This window comes from Pinus tabuliformis, chromosome 6 (assembly GCF_031772625.1).
Source record: "Pinus tabuliformis cultivar Carrire ecotype Pingquan chromosome 6, CPIR1, whole genome shotgun sequence".
Taxonomy (NCBI): Eukaryota; Viridiplantae; Streptophyta; class Pinopsida; order Pinales; family Pinaceae; genus Pinus; species Pinus tabuliformis.
The window spans coordinates 1,323,294,709-1,323,314,185 of NC_142292.1; positions in this window are offsets into that span (position 1 = coordinate 1,323,294,709).

The following is a 19,477-nucleotide window of genomic DNA, read 5'->3' on the forward strand; positions in this document are numbered from 1 at the left end:
CGTAATCAGATCCTGAAACTAGAGGAAGAAAGGGAGAAAGCTCGAATTACACATGCAAAGCATCAAAAAATTATTAACTCTTTTTTTGATACAACTTCAAGCGGCTCAAAACATTTAAAAGTTGGTGATCTTGTTTTGAAATGGGATAAAGCCCACGAAGATAAAGGAAAACACACTAAATTTCAGAAAATGTGGCTCAGACCATTTCAAATCAGCGAGAAGATAAGCCCATCAACATTCATATTGAAAGATCTATTAGGAAAGAGAGATTCTCCTCCTGTCAATGGGCTTATTTTGAAAAAATTCTTCAATTGAGGAGGTAACCCCTTTTCAATTTGTAAATATTCAACTTTTAGCTATATTTGTGTGAATAATTATTTTATTTTCTTTCTTAGAAAATAAAGTTGTAAATAGCCTTCTATTGGTCTTTACTATTTTGAAAATGTTACATAAAAGAAAACAGTCATAATATTTACTTTTGATAGATGGAAGCCTTGAAGAAAAAGGAAAATTATAGGAAATTAGGTATAAGTAAACTCTGAAAAACCTTTTTTTATTTTTGTGAAAATCTTCTCAAAATTTGAAAATACTGTAAATCGTTCTAAGTTTTAGAAGCCTAAAAAAATATTATCAATAGAAAGCAAAGACTGATCCAATTTTAGCATCTTCAACTCTTAAAATTGTCATACATTTTATCTTAAGGAGAAAATTATTCACCCCATCCATCAAAGTTTATGATTTTTTAGAGTGTAATTCCAATATTTGATATAAAAGATAAGAGGTCTCATCACGAACCTGCTTACCATAATCATAGGGGACTAGTTCAACTAACATTACCAACACTGCATACCAAAACAGGGTAATGGCTTATAATTATAAAACAAGGGGTCTCATCACGAGCTAGCTTGTTCAGTTAAATTACAACCAGTGAATGGCATTGTCAACAACAAGCCACCAAACCAGGACAATTGATTTTTATCTTACAAAATAAAGAAATAAGGAAAAAAGAAAATGCAATACAAAAAATATGGAAACATATCTTTTGGATTCATTCATTTAAATTATACTCTGAAGTGGATAGGACAATGAATGATCAAATGATTAAAGGTAACTCTGCCGAGACTATAGACATTTGCTAGAAATAGTGGCTCTACCGGTGACAAAGGAGTCATTATACAAGCTAAGTTGGAGAAGTCCCTTGTTTTATCATTATCAACCAATTAAGGTTTACTTAAACTTAGAATGTATTTAATTTTGAGATGAGAAAGAGATAGCAAAGATAGTTTCCATTATATTTAGAATTTATGATTACCTAGTTATATTAGATTTTCTCTATCCACTAAGGTTTTCAAATTAAGAAGGTTAAAATATTATACTATTTTCTCAGAGATAACTCTTTCTCCTAGTGCATTGCCAATTGTTGTGCTGTACAACAAGCCCCCATTTTTAAAATTTTTTTACATAAAACTTTTAATAAGAAATGGGTCCCTTTTTAAATAAACTTAGTTAAGATTTGTGAGTTGATAAATAAAACTGGTATTGACCTCTTTACAAGAAAAATCTTTATCAAAAGCCCCGATGTAAATGATTCATTTTGTAAATCCTTTTTGAAAAGCACAAAGTGTTCTGTTAGATTTGATCTTTACAACCCTCCGTCAGAGATCATTTCTCTTTTTGCATTTCATTTTTAGGTTTCTCGCTCGATTCACTCAGTTGTATTCCGCTACGAGCATGCCATAATCTGACGGGAGGTTCTTTTAATTCAAATTACCCCTCATGCCTTATCATTACTGGCTCAGGTCTGTCCATCAAAATCAAGTGTTAAAATCACTTATAGTCATGTTTTAGTCTTTTGATCAGCAAAGTCATTTCAGTCACTAGGTCTAGGGTTTCATAAATTGTGTCTTCAAAGTGTCCAATAATGCTAGCATGACTCATGAGGGAGGTCCTTAATAAGTTTTCAGTTTCAATATTTTCATCATCATATGCTCGACTATGACTTTTCTTCAAAACTCTGTTTTGAAGAAAATTCGTCATTCCATTTTGTAATAAATTGCCATGTAATTTTTAGAATTTTTCAGTTGTTGAAATCTCCAGGCGCAGCCCTGATCTTCCTTTGTCAAAACATGCAATTATCCCTGCAACAATCACCAAAAGATTCATTATTCAAGTCAAAAACTAGAAGGACATTTGAAAAGACAGAAGTTGTATTAAATGCAAAAGGTGCCAAAGTTAAAAACATTACAAAATGGGTTATTGAGAAGCAAAAATTTAATCCATCTCTATATAAGATATTTCTCAAGTTATTGATCCATTTGCATCAAGAGACATTTAAGAATCCAAGAGAGAAGTCGATCTTGAAGTTTGGAAGGCCGACTTTGTGTTGGAATACAAAGCACGGTGCATTGGGATAGGTCGCAGTGCGCCCACAGAGCGCGGCGCATAGGGCTGACATACACTGTGTATTTTTCGAAGGGCGTGGCGTATCCAAGCTGAGTAGCGCACTGGGCTTGCCCACACCACACAAAATTTCCAACACAAAAAAACTCATCGGGCTTCAATGAAAATCAAACCCATTACTCCATGAGGCATTTTCATTGCTTGTAACATCACTTGTTGTGCAAAGAGGTCAAAGGATTTTGATTTGAGGTTTAGAGGAGCAAACTTTGTGTTTGAAGGGCCGCACGGCACATTGGAGGAGGTCGCGGTGCACACAGGCCGCACGGCGCATCGGGTGAAATTCTGTAGTGTAAAATTACACTGTCGCAACACATCCAGGAGGCGCGGTGCACTAGGTTTTACCGCGACGCACAGAACCTACTGGCCAGTTTCTTGCCACTTCAGTCATCAAACTCACAGTTTCTTCTACTCCAAGTAAGTTCAAGAGCTCTTGTAGTGAATTTAACTTGTGTGGGGTGTTGTTTAGAGAGAAGATTCAAAGGTTCATGGTGTGAGAATATAAACCCTATATATTAAAAGTTGCTCCTTTGGTGTCGAGAAATTGGTGTTTTCAAATTATAATTTTGGTGCCAAGTTTATTTCCTACTTGTGATCCCTTCCCTTTTCATAACCCTTTCATTGTAATTAATCCCTTACCCTCTATCATCTCATTTTCCATATCCTAAGATCCTATCATTCCCAATCATTCCCCCTTTCCGATATCACTTTCAAAATCCCTAAATTCCCACATCCCCAAAGTGACTGTTGCACATTTTAAATTTCACTTGGCAAGCTCCATCATCCACTTTTCCCACTATCCCATATTCTTCCTCACAATCCCTCATTTTTCCTGTGGCACATTGGCATTGAAAACGCATCACATATTTCTCTTTGCCAAACCAAACACCTACTCAAAATACACATTGCAGCATTATGACAGAGACAGATTCATAATATGAGCAAGAGTATGAGCAAGGCAGCGACTCATCCACAGAGCTTAATGTGCCGAGAAGGCCATGAAAAGGTGGAAGACATGTCAGAGAAGAGCCTACTTCCTTAACTCAATTGCAGGCCTGCCTGCTTGCAATAACATGCTTTCAGCAAATTTCATGCTTTCAGTATTGTGAGATAATCACTTAGATCCAGCACCATCAAGAGTTAGTTCAGTTGTTTTTTTTACATTTGCATGATAGTCATGTTACTCTTGCTGGAGTAAACTTTACCTTGACACCAGAAACCATCTCTTAGGCCATTAGGATACCGAATGTAGGGGAAGAGTGGAACAAAGGGAAGCAACTGGATAGATCATATTATGAATGTTACATCAGGCCTAGCTATTTGAAGCAGCTCAGGAGAGTATTCCCATTTCAGTTTCTGAAGGAATATTATGCGCCGTTGACGAGACTCATTATCAAATACTTCAGTTGTGAAGGTCACTTCTCACGCCTCTATGCATACCATATCAGGTTATTGATGCATTTCACAAGAGTAAGATTCATGAACATTCCATATTTCATGTACCAAAACATCAAGAGGATGACGACTCTTGTGCAGAAGAAGATTCTGGAACAGCAGTACAACAGAATTTACCACTATGCGCTCATCAAGATCATTGTTGTGCATCAGCTTGGTTTGCAGGGTATCACATGGGATGATTTTATTCCCCGTGATTCTTTCAAGGCTTCACAACGGTTTTCAGAAGTTGAGCATGAGATAGGTGGACCATCTCATCAGTATGATTTCTATTAGATTGTTAGTGTGTCGGTATTCATCAGATATCAGAGGGGCACTAGACATTTGTTCACAGCAGCAAAGCGAGTGTTATCTCCACCCGGGGTGGAAGGGGCCTCGCTTCCTCCCTCAGCACCACAAGTACAGGACAAAGGCAAGAGGCTAATGCAGGATGAGGGGCCTTCAGGTGAACAAGAGACCAACTTCATTCTCATTCATGATGATGATACAGATACGGGCCCACAGTGTGCGCATCTTAGATAGATCATCCAGGAGCAGCAAACAGAGATGAAAGCCTTATCCATTGACTTGGAGAGGGTTAAGTGCACTATGAAATACTTGGATTAGAGGAACAAACAGCTTGAATATTAGCAAGCAATCATGGAATTACAAAACATCCACGAGAACGCTAAGCTGCATAAAGGAAGAGGGTTGAGCTCACTTCATTGGAGCAAGAAATTAATGAGGATCGAGAATCTTGGCTCGAGAGAGTCAACATCCACTTGGAGAGACTGCTCGACAAGGCTGATAGAGATAAAGCATTGTTGAGGAACATGGTTTTCCATTACAAGGCACGACATATGAGTTCCAAGGCACAAATAATGAATCTGAAGGCAAAATTAAAGAAGGCGACAAAGAAGCAAAAGAGGCAAAGGGAGCATGATTGTCTTAATATCTTGGCCAAAGCTTCTTTGGCTGAGCATGGCATTTGATGAGGCACCCTTAGCCCAAATTTCAAGGAATTTGGAGAAAATTTTGTCAATTTTGAATTTTTTTGGCTTTAAAAGCAGGTTTTCTGCCCTGCGCGTAGCGCCACTTGGCGCTCACTTATAATTGGGAGATATCTAGGAGGAAAACATTACATTTTTGGATTTTTCATCAAAAATTATGCATGATTATGGATTACCTAAGGATTTCATCAAGTTTTGGGTTGCCTAAAGTGTCAAAAACACCCTAAAAATGACCTCACTGCCCCTATTTTGACACACAGGAAGCAGTCATGGGAGATTGAGGTTTTGGAGGGGAAAATGACATCCAAATTCATAAATTCTACTTGGGTTGGAATGTAGACAGGTGGGGCATTCCGACAAGCACACTTGGGCTCAATCTGGACTTCGGGAAGTGCCTCAAAATGAGCTCCAAAGTGGTGCGATGCATAGAGATTTTGGCGCGGAGCACAGAGAATTTTGCCCTGTTTTTCACTGAGTAGCTCAGAATTTCGCCCAGTTTTGACCAGTTTGACTTTTTGATGTAATTATTGATCTATATTGATGTAACTTGATGAATATGATGTAATTTTGGCACATATTTACTTGTTCTAGATGATTCATTAGCTAAAATGTGAAAATTAAATGAATGAATCAATTTCCTAGCATATATGGGTAAGTTGTTTGACTACCTAGATTTCAGTTCCTTGTTTAGAAATAGTTCATAGCTCCTAGAATGATGAGCTCGACCCCTAGAGGTAAGGGAATGGGTTGGGCTAGTCTATATCATGTATTTTCTAAGTCATTTTCAGCATTGGATACTTGGGATTGCTTAGCACTCCATTGTACATTTCATTTCTGCAATTTTGGCAAAGGAAAGACCAGGGTTTTGCAGCACTTGTTGGGATCCATGTGGATCTATTTTTTGATGGTGTGTTTCTCTATGTATTTGTAAGTTCACTGATGTTATTGTGCATCATTTTCCTTTCTCTTGTCTTTTTCAATTAAACAAATGAGTGATTAAGGTAGAATTCATGGACTGTTATGCTCTGCCTGGATATTTTCTTTAATTCTTCATGTTTTCATCTATTTGAGGAGGACTCTTGAGACCCTCTTGCCCTCCTTGGCTACTCACCGGTCTGATCCACTTGTTCATTCAATTCAAAGCATCAAATCGTTGCCTTCCTTGCCCCAATCAGAACTCTGCAAAAATCTGGCCTCATACCCGGACCCAAAATTTGTCTGTCCCGTTTTTCCAACAAAGCCCCAAAAACTCAAAACAAATCCTTGTACTTAATACCTAGCCTAAGATAAGTTGTTAAATTAGTCATCTCAAGCCCCATCGATTATCTTTCGCTGAGATTGACCCGGAGAGAGCCCTCTCATGTCCTCGTAGGGAGCTACAAGGCTAAGCGTGGTTTGATGTTGACCTAGAACCTTGTCCTTTCAGCCTGAGGCAAATCTAGGCTCTAACATAGTGGCAACCTTACTGGGGAATAAAATGGTTTTCTTGTTGATGTCATTTGTTTTATAAGCTACAGAAGGAGCCTGAAGTTATGCCAGGTGGCCTTCGAAACGCTTTTTCTTTGCATTAGCGCAAGTAGATAAACGTTGCTTCAGTCAATCTCCTGTCTAGCTTGTAATCGTGACATTTGACCTGTAAATCACCCTAGTACATTTGAGAATTATAAGATTTTGGATGATAAGTTTAGAATTTGAAAGGCTGAACAAGTTTTTTATGTCCCTTTGATTTCTAGAAAATAACACATTGGCTTCAAAGAGATATACCAGAGCTAATCTAGATCCAAATCCTCCCCTTGTCTATGAAAATCCCAATCTGATTTCAAGAATTGTTCGTCAAGAGAGCTCTGTGACTCCCATGTTTAAATCTCGTTCATGTCCTGCAATTTTTAAGTATTTTGAAGAGCTTGATTTTGATGAAAAGTTTGAATTGTCATTGTTTGAACCAAATCCGAAAGTGCTCTTGGTTTGATAGTCCCAAATCCTGACTTTGATGCAGCTCTTGAAGTTGAAAGAAGCAATAAATCAATTGAGAATTTTATCTTGAAGCACCTTCAGAGTGAAATTGACGCTTCAAATATCGGTTATTTCCTAGAAGCTACATCTGCATCCCTCGGATCTTCCGTAACGGCATCCACCTCAAATATTCCTATCGAACCTCCCTTCATTCCCACCCTTCCCCTGCAACCTACTATTTCTGATCAAAATTCTACTGTAAATTCACCTCCATCTACTCCTTCTACATCCAAAATTGCTTCACCTCTGCATACACCTCCTCATACACCTCACACATTAGCTGCACCTTCTCCCCCAACATCTCCAAGCCCGATTGCAAATCCACCAAGAGTAATGGCTGCTCGGTTTGCACCTCTCGCACTGCCTCAAGTTTTGGCTGACATGCCCGCAGATTATTAGAGTAAAATTCCTTTGTTTGATGGCACTCCTCAAGGTACCACAGCTCAACAACATGTGGACAAAATGACAAATTTCTTCGAGCTTCATGAGATTGATGCAGAGAATGTGACCATGAGATTATTCATGCAGACTTTCGCAGGTGAGGTGAGAAAATGGTTCAGAGCTTTGATAGCTAGAAGTATTCCCACATTGGAAGTGCTTCAAAGACAGTTGTTGGATCACTCGGAAGTCAAGAAAGATCCTCTTCAGATCACTTCTGAATATACCAAGATCAAGCGGAATGCTGGTGAATCTGTGCAAGACTATTGTATTAGATTTAATGCGGTTTATAATGCAATTCCTGATGATTTAAGGCCAACTAGAAAGTCAGATTTGCTAAAGTTCCTGGATGGTTTTGATCTGGACATGGATTATCAATTAAGAGAGAGAGATCCAGCTACCTTAGAAGAAATGTAGAAAATTGTTGTTAGCGTTGAGGCAAATTTGAATGACAAGAGAGCCAGTTTGAAAACCAAGAAGAGAGTTTCAATAAAGGAACAAGATTCTACCTCAAATCAGGTGCTTCACAAGGTAGAAAAGATGATAGAAAGGTTAGCACTTGATAAGCCTGAACCGCAGATCCGGAATCCTAATTTACGTGGACAGCAGCAACCTCAATTCAGGATCAAAAAGCATGAGCAGCGAGCACAAGAAACGGCATCACAACAGTAGCAAGTAAAGACACCTCTTCAGCAGAATTCTGTTGGTCCCGAACCTAATGATGAAGCCCATCTAATCGGAGAAGAAAATAACTTCTTTATTCCTGATGATATGCCCACCTTTATCACTGAAGATGATGAGTATGCAGAAAGTTCAGCTGTACAGCAGGATGTAGATTTTATCTTGGTGAATGACACAGATCTTGAAGAGGAGTCGGATGAGTATCAGAGAGGTTATATGCATGCCTTGTCCGCCCAGCAGTGTCAGTATTCACTAAGAAACAGAAATGTTCCCATCAATCCAATCCAGAAGAGAAAGGAAGTTCCAACATCTAAGAATGAGCCACCTGTTGTACCAAATAAAGGAAAATAAGTTGTTGATCCTACGCCTAGCAAATCTCCACCAGCAAATGAAAGAGTCAATCAGCCAATTGTATCAAAAGATAAAGTTGAGAAGAAATAGGTTCCAGCCAAAGAGGTAGAGAAGACTTCTGCTTTTAGTTTGGAAAATGAAATTTCCAAATTAAAGGTATCCATTCCCTTGACTGAGCTGATGATGAAAAACAATTATAGAGGTCAGGTTTCCAAAATTTTGAACTTTGATCCAATGTCTGATATGGTGAGTGTAGAAGACGATCAACCTGAATTGATTTTTGGACCAGCATTGAATGGTGAGTCTCCAGACAGTGATGTGCCTCCTTTTTATATCAGTTTGAGAGTGCATGAGTTGGTGTTTCATAATGCTATGTTTGATTCCGGCGCCTCCCACAATCTTATGACGAAGGCTATCATGGAGAAGTTGGGTTTCGAAATCACTAGGAAATACCATGATCTTTATTCATTTGATTCCAACAGGGTGAGATGTATTGGGCTTATTAAAGACTTGGTGGTTAGTTTGGATCAGATTCTGGCAAAAAATGTTTTGATGGATGTGGTGGTGGAGGATATACCTCCTAGATTTGGAATGCTTCTCTCCAGATCTTGGGGAGAAAAGATTAAAGGAACTATGCAACTTGATTTCTCCTATGCAACAATTCTTGTGTTTGGCCAAATGAGAAAACTTTGTCGGGAGCGTAAAATGAAATACATGATTACAAGCACGGAGAAACCAATTAATCATCCGATTAATTATGTACATACAGATTTAGAGTCTTTTGTTTTGTATTCAGATAGTTTCAATGAAATTGATAGTAAGTTAGTTGCAGCAGATGATATTCCAGAAATAGCAGAGAATTTCAAAGATGTTTTGAAGAAAGAAAGTCAAGATTAGGACAATACCATTCAGCGATCAGGAAAAGATAATGGACAACAAGCAGAAAAAATATAGCAAACAGAATTTCAGCACTTAGAAGAAGAGGAAGATGGCCTGTGGACCATGGATTTTGATGGAGCAGTAGGAAATGATGGTGCTGGAATTGGAATTTGGGTATGCAATCCTTTTTCTGCTCTGAACAAAGTTCCTAGTAATGTGCGGGTATGTTCTTACAAGCTTGCTTTTGATTGCTCAAACAATGAGGCTAAGTATGAGGCTTTGGTTGTTGGCCTAAAAATCCTAAGAAATCTGAATGCTAAGAGGATTGTTGTATATGGCGACTCTAAATTGGTGACTAATCAAGTTAAAGGTGAATATCAAGCAAAGCATCCACGGATACGAGCATACCAGAATGTTGTTCTAGACATCTTGAAGCTGTTTTCAGATTATACCTTGACGTGTGTGCCTCGTATTCAAAATAGTATTGCTGATGCATTTGCTAAGGCAACGAGTAATTTGAAGATTCCTATGAAATCAAGTAATAAATTTGAAATCTATATGAAACATCGTCCGATTGTCCTGGACAATAAGAGATATTGGCAAGTTTTTCAAGATGATGAGGAGATTGATGATTTTCTGCAAAACAAAGGTTAGTTTCAAGATACCTCAATTGATGTAGAATATGATGATGCAAAAGATGATGTGTAGATCAATCAAATGGAAGTGTTGCAGCTCAAGGATAATGTGATTCCTCAAGGCTTGATACCTTTAGAAGAACTCTTTGATCATGATGACGTAGCCCGCAAACCAACATTGCAGCCAACAGAGAAGGGAGTGGAAGAGGTGAATATTGGAACAACTGAACATACGAAGATGGTTACGATGTCCAATTCATTGCCACAAAAGGTACAAGCCAAATATATCAGTTTTTTGTCATCCTTTGCAGATGTGTTTTCTTGGGACTATTCCGACTTGAAGACATATGATACCAATATAATTCAGCACACAATTCCTATTAAGCCCAATCAGAAACCTTTTAGATAAAAGTTAAGAAGGCTTAATCCAAAATTGTTGTCATCAATTGAGAAGGAGGTAAACAGGTTGTACAAATCAGGAATCATTATCGCCATCCGATTTTATGATTGGATCTCTAATTTGGTGCCCGTGCGAAAGAAGACAGGAGAGATTCGTTTGTGCATTGATTTTAGGAATCTCAACAAAGTTTCATTGAAGGATAATTATCCACTGCCAAAAATGGATCACATAATTCAGTGAGTAGTTGGAGCATCTCGTATGTCACTACTCGATGGTTATTCTAGATATAACCAAATTTTAGTCCATGAAGATGACCGATATAAAACAGCATTCACCACTCCGTGGGGGACTTTTCATTACGCTAAAATTCCTTCCGGTTTGAAGAGCGCAGGTGCCAAATTTCAGTGGGCAATGGATATGGCTTTTACAAATGAGAAGGATGTCTTCTTGGTTGTATACCTTGATGATCTGACGGTGTTTTCTAATTCAGACGAAGAACACATGTATCATTTGAAAACTATTTTTCAAAAGTGTAGAAAATATGGTGTGTCGTTGAATCCGAAGAAGAGCTTGCTCGCCATGGATGAAGGCAAACTACTTGGACATATCATATCAAAAGATGGCATTCGTATTGATCCAGCACATGTAGAAGTGATTCAGCAAATTGATCTTCCCCGGAACAAGAAGGAAATTCAGTTCTTTAATGGTAAGATGAATTTTTTCTGTCGCTTTGTACCTAATCTTGTTGAACACCTAAGAGAGATTACAAACATGCTTAAGAAGGACAGCCAACTAAAATGGACCGAAGAGGCTATAAAATATTTCAATCTAGTAAAATTGGCTCTTTCTTTAGCTTCGGTTCTAATCAACCCGGATTACACTTAGGATTTTATATTGTTTTCATTTACTTCGGAGCATACTATGGCAACTATATTAATGCAGAAAAAAGATGAGCATGAAAGACCAATTGCTTTCTTCAGCTGAACCATAAGAGATGCTACTTTGAAATACAATATTATTGAGAAGCAATCCCTTGCACTTGTTAAAGCATTGAAAGATTTCCGCGTATATATTCTGAACTCCCATATTTTGTCTTATGTTCCTAATGCTACTGTCAAAGATATTTTAGTAAAAACAGATCCAGAAGGAAGACGTGGCAAGTGGATTGCGGCTTTGTTGGAGTATGATGTGGAGATAAAGCCCACAAAGCTTGTCAAAGTTCAGGGATTGGAAAAGTTAATGGTTGAATCAAATCTACACGCCTTGGACATAAGTCTGGTTGCTGCTATGTCCGATGAAAATGAGCAAGGCCTGTCAATTTAGGTAGCTGAAATCTTTGTTCTTTCTCCATGGTATTCAAATATCATATGTGTGCTTCAGAATTTGTCCTCGTTGCCTGGTATGGCTAGAAACAAAGCTAGAACTCTTAAGTTGAAGGCTGCTAAGTTTTTTATTTTGAATTCTGCACTTTATTGGAAAGATACCGGTGGTGTTTTGTTAAATTGTTTGGTGGAAGAAGAAGCGAAGCAGGTCATGGAGGATTTCCATAAAGGAGATTGTGGCGGTCACCTTTTTTGGAAAACAACGGCAAATAAAATTATGAGAGCCGGATACTATTGGCCGACATTGTTTGCTGATGTGTTTAAGATTGTCAAAAGCTATCATAACTGTCAGATTTTTGAAGGAAAGCAGAATTACAACCTTTTGCCGCTTAAGCCCATTGAGGTGAGTGCCCCTTTTCAGTAGTGGGGGTTGGATTTCATTGCTGAAATTCATCCTGCTTCTTCAGGTCAGCATAGGTGGATCATCACGGCGACAGATTATTTCACAAAGTGGATCGAAGCAATTCCCACTAGGCAAGATACGGATGCGGTAATAATTTCATTCCTTGAGAATAATATTTTGTCTTGTTTTGGTTTCCCGAATAAGCTAATCACTGATAACGCAACAACTTTCAAGTCAAAAAGGATGGTTGAGTTTTGTAATAAATATCACATTACTTCAGGGCACTCAACCGCTTATCATCCACAACGCAATGGATTGGCCGAGTCTTCTAATAAATATTTGGTCAATATCATTAAGAAGATGCTGAAAATAAGTAAGAAAAGTTGGCATAAGAAGTTGGTCCATGCACTTTGGGCAGATCGTGTGAGTCAGAAGAAATCCATTGGTGTGTCCCCCTTTGAGGTAGTTTATGTAGTTGATACAATGTTTCCTACCTCTCTTGTAGCTCCGGTAGTCAAACTTCTTCAAGAGGCTGGTAGTGAAGATGATCCAATGCAGAGAAGACTAAATCAAATGATTCATTTGCAGCAGACATGGGAAGATGTTTTTCAAAACATGTTCAAGTTGCAGGAAAGAATTAAGAAGATTTATGACAAAAAAGCAAAGGTGGACAAATTTCAGTTGGATGATATGGTGCTGAAGTGGGATGCAAGGAATGAGGAAAAGGGCAAGCACGGTAAGTTTGAAAATCTATGGAAAGGTCCTTTCAAACTTGTAGCACATCGGGATTAGAATGCCTTTCTTTTGAAGGAGATGAATGGGGAAGATTGTCCAGGAGGGCCGGTCAATGGTCAGCTGCTCAAGCGGTATCATCTCTGAGTTATTTTTGTTGATTACATTGTCACTGTAAATACCCTTCCATTTCAGTATCATTGCAAGTGTCGCTGTGATATTTTCTTTAGTCTAGGGCCCGAAGTGAAGGCTATAATTCTGAAGAAAGATTTCAGTTTTGAGTTTAGTTTTTCGAGTCATTTTTTCGGTCATTTTAGTTTCATCATCCAGTCGTTTTGAGTTAGGTTTTAGTCAATAAATGAGTCAAAGTCTTGTGTTGTTTGTCGAAATAATGACTCCATAGCCCAATGGACGAAGCCACTGTCTAGCTCTCCCAAAGATCTGCCGTTCTTGGCACCTCCAAAGAGCCACCATCCCCATTGGAGCCAATGTTAGAGTCAGTCTTTACATCCCTCCATTAGAGATCATTTCTCTTTTTGCATTTCATTTTTAGGTGTCTCGCTCGATTCACTCAGTTGCATTCCGCTGGGATCATGCCATAATCTGACGGGAGGGTCTTGTCATTCAAATTACCCCTCATGCCTTATCATTGTTGGCTCAGGTCTGTCCATCAAAATCAAGTTTTAAAATCACTTATAGTCATGTTTTAGTCTTTTGATCAACACAGTCATTTCAGTCACTAGGTCTAGGGTTTCATAAATTGTGTCTTCAAAGTGTCCAATAATGCCAGCATGACTCATGAGGGAGGTCCTTAATAAGCTTTCAGTTTTAATATTTCCATCATCATATGCTCGACTATGACTTTTCTTCAAAACTCTGTTTTGAAGAAAATTCGTCATTCTGTTTTGTAATAAATTTCCATGTAATTTTCAAAATTTTTAAGTTATTGAAATCTCCACGTGCAGCCCTAGTCTTCCTTTGTCAAAACATGCCATTATACATACAACAATCACCAAAAGATTCATTATTCAAGTCAAAAAATAGAAGGACATTTGAAAAGACAGAAGTTGTATTAAATGCAAAAAGTGCCAAAGTTAAAAACATTACAAAATGGGTTATTGAGAAGAAAAAATTTAATCCATCTCTATATAAGATATTTCTCAAGTTATTGATCCATTTGCATCAAGAGACATCTAAGAATCCAAGAGAGAAGTCGATCTTAAAGTTTGGAAGGCCGACTATGTGTTGGAATACAGAGCACGGCGCATTGGGATAGGTCGCGGCGCACCCACAGAGCACGGCGCATAGGGCTGACATACATTATGTATTTTTCAAAGGGCGTGGTGCATCCAGGCTGCGCAGCGCACTGGGCTTGCACGCGGCACACAGAACCTCCAACAGAAAAAAGACTCATCTGGCTATAATGAAAATCAAACCCATTACTCCATGACGCATTTTCATTGATTGAAACATCACTTGTTGTGCAAAGAGGTCAAAGGATTTTGATTTGAGGGTTAAAGGAGAAAAAATTGTGTTTGAAGGGCCGCACGGGGCATTGGAGGAGGTCGTGGCACACACAGGCCACGCGACGCATCGGGCGAAATTCCTCAGTGTAAAATTACATTGTCGCAGGGCATCCAAGAGGTGCGGCGCACTGGGTTTGTGTGCGGTGCACATAACCTACAACCAGTTTCTTGCCACTTCATTCATCAAACTCGCAATTTCTTTTGCTCCAAGTAAGTTCAAGAGCTCTTGCAGTGAATTTAACTTGTGTAGGGTGTTGTTTAGAGGGAAGATTCAAAGGTTCAAAGTGTGAGAATATAAACCCTATATATTAAAAGTTGCTCCTTTGCTGTTGAGAAATTGGTGTTTTCAAATTATAATTTTGGTGCCAAGTTTATTTTCCTACTTGTGCTCACTTTCAGTTTCATAACCCTGTCATTGTAATTAATCCCTTATCCTCTAACCTCTCATTTTCCATATCCTAAGATCCTATCATTCCCAATCATTCCCCCTTTCCCATATCACTTTCAAAATCCCTAAATTCCCACATCCCCAAAGTGATTGTTGCACATTTTAAATTTCACTTGGCAAGCTCCATCATCCACTTTTCCCACTGTCCCATATTGTTCCTCACAATCCCTCATTTTTCCTGTGGCACATTGGCATTGAAAACACATCACATATTTCTCTTTGCCAAACCAAACACCTACTCAACATACACATTGCAGCATTATGACAGAGATAGATTCATCATATGAGCAAGAGTATGAGCAAGGTAGTGACTCATCCACTGAGCTTAATGTGCCGAGAAGGCCACAAAAAGGTGGCAGACATGTCAGAGAAGAGCCTACTTCCTTAACTCAATTGCAAGCCTGCCCGCTTGCAATGACATGATTTTAGAAAATGTCATGCTTTCAGTATTATGAGATAATCGCTCAGATCTAGGATCATCAGGAGTTAGTTCGGTTGTTTGTTTTACATTTGCATGATAGTCATATTACTCTTGCTGGAGTAAACTTTACCTTGACACCAGAAACCATCTCTCAGGCCACCGGGATACCGAATATAGGGGAAGAGTGGAACAAAGGGTAGCAACTGGATAGATCATATTATGAACCTTACATCAACCCTAGCTATTTGAAACAACTCAGGAGAATATTCCCATTTCAGTTTCTGAAGGAATCTTATGCGTCGTTCATGAGATTCATTATCAGATACTTTAGTTGTGAAGGTCACTTCTCACGCCTCTATGCATACCATATCAGGTTATTGATGCATTTCACAAGAGTGAGATTCATGAACATTCCATATTTCATCTACCAAAACATCAAGAGGATGACCACTCTTGTGTGGAAGAAGATTCTGGAACAACAGTACAACAACATTTACGACTATGTGCTCATCAAGATCATTGTTGTGCATCAGCTTGGTTTGCAGGGTATCACATGGCATGATTTTATTTCCCGTGATTTTTTCAAAGCTTCACAGGGGTTTTCAGAAGTTGGGCATGAGATAGGTGGACCTTCTCATCAGTATGAGGGACATGAGAATGTTAGTGTGCCGGTATTCATGACATATCAGAGGGGCACTAGACATTTGTTCGCAGAAGCAAAGCGAGTGTTATCTCCACCCGAGGTGGAAAGGCCCTCGCTTCCTCCATCAGCACCACAGGTACAGGACAAAGGCAAGAGGCCAATTCAGGATGAGGGGCCTTCAGGTGAATGAGAGACAAACTTTATTCTCATTCATTGATGATGATACAGATACGGGCCCACAAAGTGCGCATCTTTGAGAGATCATCCAGGAGCAGCAAACAGAGATCAAAGCCTTATCCATTGAATTGGAGAGGGATAAGTGGACTATGAAATACTTGGAGAAGAGGAACAAACATCTTGAAGATCAGCAAGCAATCATGGAACTACAAAACATCTGCGAGAATTGCCAAGCTCCACAAAGGAGCAGGGTTGAGCTCACTTCATTGGAGCAAGAAATTAATGAGGATCAGGAATCTTGGCTCGAAAGAATCAACATCCACTTGGAGAGATTGCTGGACAAGGCCAATAGAGATAAATCATTGTTAAGGCACATGGTTTTCCATTACAGGGCGTGACATATGAGTTCCAAGGCACGAATAAGGAATCTGAAGGCAAAATTGAAGAAGGCGACAAAGAAGCAAAAGAGGAAAAGGGAGCATGATCATCTTCAGATCTTGGCCGAAGCTTCTTTGGCTGAGGATGACACTTGATGAGGCATCTTCAGCCCAAATTTTAGGGAATTTGGAGAAAATTTTGTCAATTTTGATTTTTTTGGCTTTAAAAACAGGTTTTTCTGCCCTATGCGTAGCGCCACTTGACGCGCGCTTGTAATTGGGAGATCTTCAGGAGGAAAACTTTACATTTTTGGATTTTTCATCAAAATTTGTGCATGATTATGGATTACCTAAGAATTTCATCAAGTTCTGGGTTGCCAAAAGGGTCAAAAAAACCCTAAAAATGACCTCACTGGCCCTATTTTGACACACAGGAAGCAGTCATGGGAGATTGAGGTTTTGGAGGGGCAAATGACATGCAAATTCAGAAATTCCACTTGGGTTAGAAGGAAAACAGGTAGTGCTTTCCAACAAGCACACTTGGGCTCAATTTGAACTTTATGAAGTGCCTCAAAGTCATCTCCAATGTGGCAGGATGCATACAGATTTTGGCGTGGTTCACAGAGAATTTTGGCCTGTTTTTCACTCAGCAGCTCAGAATTTCGCCCAGTTTTGACCAATTTGACTTTTTGATATAATTATTGATCTATATTGATGTAACTTGATGACTATGATGAAATTTTGGCACATATAATTTACTTGTTCTAGATGATTCATTCACTAAAACATGAAAATTAAATGAATGAATCAGTTTCCTAGCATATAGGGTTAAGTTGTTTGACTACCTAGATTTCAGTTCCTTGTTGAGAATTAGTTCAAATAGCTCCTAGAATGATGACCTCGACCCCTAGAGGCAAGGAAATGGGTTGGGCTAGTCTATATCATGTATTTTCTGAGTCATTTTCAGGGTTGGATACTTGGGATTGCTTAGCACTCCATTATACATTTCATTTCTACAATTTTGGCAAAGGAAAGACTAGGATTTTGCAGCACTTGTTGGGATCCATGTGGCTCTAAGTTTTGATGGTGTGTTTCTCTATGTATTTGTAAGTTCAATGATGTTATTTTGTATCATTTTCCTTTCTCTTGTCTTCTACAATTAAACAAATGAGTGATTAAGGTAGAATTCATGGACTGCTATGCTCTGCCTGGATATTTTGTTTAATTCTTCATGTTTTCATCTGTTTCAGGAGGACTCTTGAGACCCTCTTGCCCTCCTTGGCTCCTCATTGCTCTTATCCACCTGTTCATTCAATAAAAAGAATCAAATCAATTACCTTCCTTGCCCCAATCAGAACTCTGCAAAAATCTGGCCTCATCCCCAGACCCAAAATTTTCCTGTTGCTTTTTTCCAACAAAAACTCAAAACAAATCCTTGTACTTAATACCTAGCCTAAGATCAGTTATTAAATCAATCATCTCAAGCCCCATCGATTATCTTTCACTGAGATTGACCTGGAGAGAGCCCTCTCCTATCCTCGTAGGGCTATCTACGAGGCTGAGCGTGGTTTGATGTGGACCTAGAACCTTGTCTTTTCAGCCTGAGGCAAATCTAGGCCCTAAAATGTTCCTTTAAAATACATTACAAATAATTCACATTGCGATAAAGTGATCAAAGATCACATAACGCAATGACAAAGGGACATACACAAATAGGGCCTCAACAAATCCTCCGATCCAATAAAGGAAATCGCAATCGGGAATCGAAGATAGCAAGTGACCAAGAGACCCACAAAAAATAAGGCCTCATCAAATCCTCTAACCTGATAAAGGTAATCACAATCGGCAATCGGAGATATCACATGACCACGAGATAAAAGCGCAAACCAAACCCCCAATTGCGATCAATTAATAGGGTGTGCATCTCAAGAGGAAAACATACACTTAAATGGTTTACATGCATGATACTCCACTTTATTATAATATTACTTTATCAGCAATTGGAGATATTCATTGCAAGTGATAAAGCCTCTCCCTTTGAAACTCCCAATTGCAATTTGCAATTTATCACTAATCGCCGATCAGGGAAATCCGAAGACACACTTGAGATAATCATTTAATATACAATTGATGAGATGGGCATTTATGGTATTAATTCATTAGGATTCATGGTTTGAATGGCTATTAAATTTTACAATTAAGAGTATGTCCTTCAAAAGATTTCATGCGTGGTATTTTTGTACATCTGATTTATCATACAACAATCACCCTAATTTTGTTCATTTTCATAGTAGCTTTCAGCGACATATCCCTGTATTACAATTTGAATTTTCTATGTAGAGTTTCTCAGAACTCATGAATCCAGAGAAGATGGGAAAGAAGTCTAAGAAGGCCAAAGAAACCCTTGTAGCCAAAGCAACCCCTGTGGCCAAAGAACCAGGACCAAGCAAGAAGGGATTAATTTCAGATACAACATGTCTCGGTCTTGGAAATGCAAGCTGGGAAAGCATTTATAATCTAATAGAAGCAAAGGAGCCTGAAGAATTATCAGAGGAAGCCACAACCGATCCAACCAACAAGCCAGAAGGGACTTCAAGAGAATTGGCATGTTCATACCTTCACAGAATAGCAGCATAGGCCAAAATTTTGCCAAACACTAATGTGGTTAGATGGGTTGTCGAGAAAATCCCAACTTCAGATAAAACATTTTCCACGGCTGATGGAAGGATATTTGGGTCATTCAAACTTGAAGATCTTAGGAAAATGTACCATCTTCCTCCGCCCGAGAAGTGCTATAACAAGGCATTCCTGGAAGCGTTTGCAAAGGAAAACGACTTGGAATCAAACCTGATCAAGCACTAGAGGCATTTCCCAAAAAAGCATAAGCATGATTCATTGGGTAAGTATTTTGTCGACTCATTAGCTTCTCCTTATTGCTGTCCTAGAGCTCTGATGTGTAGACTGTGGGGACAACATGATTCTACAAAATTTTCTATAGATATGGTCCCATTAATGGAAGTTGTGATCAATGGTTATGTTATGGATTCAACAAATATTTTGTCTGATAGACTAGCCACTGAGATATTAGAATACAGAAGGAAAGGATATACAACTTCCTGGATCATTCCCC